Source organism: Myotis brandtii, unplaced genomic scaffold (genome assembly GCF_000412655.1).
Source record: "Myotis brandtii unplaced genomic scaffold, ASM41265v1 scaffold1577, whole genome shotgun sequence".
Lineage (NCBI taxonomy): Eukaryota > Metazoa > Chordata > Mammalia > Chiroptera > Vespertilionidae > Myotis > Myotis brandtii.
In genome coordinates, this window is record NW_005355741.1 from 276,440 (window position 1) to 279,118 (window position 2,679).

At 40.4% G+C, this 2,679-nt stretch overlaps 1 long non-coding RNA gene across 2 annotated transcripts in view; it reads right to left on the minus strand.

Moving 5' to 3' along the window:
- The window catches only part of LOC106725373, a 9,855-nt gene extending 9,126 nt beyond the window's left edge, over positions 1-729 (minus strand). For both annotated transcript variants that reach the window (XR_001361258.1, XR_001361256.1), the window contains exon 1: positions 687-729. This is a non-coding gene — a long non-coding RNA (uncharacterized LOC106725373). The remainder of the gene's footprint in view (positions 1-686) is intronic.
- Positions 730-2,679: the final 1,950 nt, after the last annotated feature.

Here is a 2,679-nt window from a genome sequence, read left to right on the forward strand (position 1 = left end):
TGAGGGGGGCAATGGGGGATAAGGACATATATGTAATACCTTAATCAATAAAGAAAATTTGAAATATATGGAAAAGGTCATAAGCTAATGATTGAATAAGAGATTTTAAACTCCAAGTTCAGCGTATTTTCCACTTAGACTGTTTTGAAACAAAAGGCCTACTATGTGTCACAGAAGATACTAGATACTTTACATATAATATTTCATATAATTGTCACAACCTTCACAAAAAATAAATATCATTACTCTTCCTATAAAAGAAAAATTATTAAGTAATTTAGCTAAATTCACATTTCTAGAAAGTAGAAGCTGAGGAATCAATTATTAATATCTTACACTTAATACAATGGTCAAATTTTTACACCACACTCCCAAAAAAATGAATCTGAAAAGGATTATGACACTAGAAAGTGGTGGGTTGATGTTAAGATTAGAGTAGAAAAAGGTATAAAATTAAGGCGTGGGGAATAAAAAAAGTCTATAATGAAGGTATACCATGAACACACTGGTCTTCATTTTTATTTCCTTATACCTTACAATTTTCCCAAATGATTTAAGTTGGTTTCTTTAAAGAAAAAAACACACAGTCGATACAATAAGATGAACTAAATTTAAAATGAGCCTGAGGGAAAATACAGTGAAATTAAGAGAGACAAAATTCTTGCAAGGAAGTGTTATATACTTACCAGAGATAATCTGTAAATTCAAATCGGAGCTTCCAGACAGGCTACATGAAGAAGGAAATATTACCATTTCATCAATTGCATTGTCCTCAAAACAAAGAACCATCCATTTGCCCAGGGGAGACACAGTTATGCCTGGTTATGAGACCACAGAGGAATGTGTCGCTGTGGCCCTCCTTGAGAAGGTAAGGTATAGAGCAGGGAATGGTAACCTCAACAGCACCTCCCAGCACGCAGAGCAATGTGTTGCGGCAGTGCTGTTTGCGGTACCACCGTTGTTAGTGTCAGGCACCAGCTCTGCACTAAGCAGAATTCAGTCATGGCAGGTCTTTGACAAACTGGTTGTCTCCGGGAAAGGACAGGAGGAAGGAGAGGATTGTGCTGAACGTGAGTGATGCTGAACCAATGTGCAAGTCCTACACAAACACACTAATGCTAAGTCCTTTAACGCCTTTGCTACAACACCTGAACCATCTTCAACTGGGAGTCAGCCCCCTTCCACCTATTTCATTGGATCTTCACAGGATCCATGCTTTCTAACCTCTGCTAATGCAGAGAAACAGATCGAAGCTGGTGGCCTCTGCACCAGACCCTCCTCTAAGCTGTCTAGAGGAGAATGAGTGAAGGGGCAGAGCAGGCAAAGCCAGGCCAAGGGAGACATTGTGACAGTGGCGTGCTCCTATGTTGTGTCAGGTTGTGGTCAGCTAGAGGCCCACCATTCTGCAGCTTTGCAGAGAGCCCTAGTTACCACTGGCCAACTTCTGTTAGGAGCCACTACTCCCATTGATTTATTCACTCATTCATTGATTAACAAATATTTATTGGTAATTATTTACGTCTCCGTGCCCAGGGAAACACAGGTGACAGGACAAACAGAGTGCCTTCCTCATGAAGCTTGTGGGTTAGCTTCTACCTGAAGATGCTCTTATCTGGGACGATGCAAGGAAAGAGCATGGAGTGGGAGAACTAATGACTCAAACACTGCATCCTGCCTTTTCTTCATGAAAGGCTGTGGGAGAGTTCATCTAGAAATCCACAGAGCAGCCCTTGTTTGGGGATTAACTAAAACCTGCGGCCTTGCAATTCATTTCATTAGTCTGGGCCTTTAGCTGTCTCATCTATCAAGAATGAAATGAATACCTGCAACAAATGCTTCATAATGTTGTGTGAAAGAAAACACAAAGAGTAAGGCATGAAAGCTAAAAATCCTACAGAAATATTACCTCCCAAATGTGTGCATGTTGATAAAACAGACCTTAGAGCTATTATTACCTAAGTGCACCTGGGTGTCTGTCCTAGTTAGAACTTGTGAAGAATACAAGATAAGGACATAAAACCTGAGCGATTTGTTCTATCTATGCACTAGACAACTAGATTAATTAAAAGCATTCCCTTGTTTGTGCATTGAGGGACTCACCCAGTTATAAATATAGCCCCTTGGAATGTTAAAAACATAGCTGGGAGTAGCCTGAAATGGAAGCACCTGTGGGTTCTTATCTGTTGATGTGCAAACAATGTGGTCATGTAAGAAATAAAACAAACTTTAAAATCTTCATTTCACATTATCGAGCAAAGTTCAAAGCAGGCTAAGAAATACTCCAGGGTGAGCTGTGCACTCACTTACGCTCCTCCAACTGAAAGGAGCGTGGTCATCGCCCTTCCCAACTCACGAGTTACACCAAAGGGCTGTGCTCCACCGGGAAACAATGAGCACTTGTCTTGACTGTACAGATTAAACCAATTTTCAGTATTTAACATAAAAGCACACATCACAAGATGCACTGCACAGCGTCATTTACACGAGGTCACACTCCCACCTTTTCCTCATCCAGATTGGCTAATAAGTACTAACGACTGGATCGGTCACTTCCAAAATTATCTGTCTGGTGCCATAAAAGATTTCACTGAAAGTAACAGGCTCATTGGATACTTCACTTTCTAAGTAATGTTGTTGGGCATCTATATGTAATGTTCTCTTAGCACCCTTTAGAATATA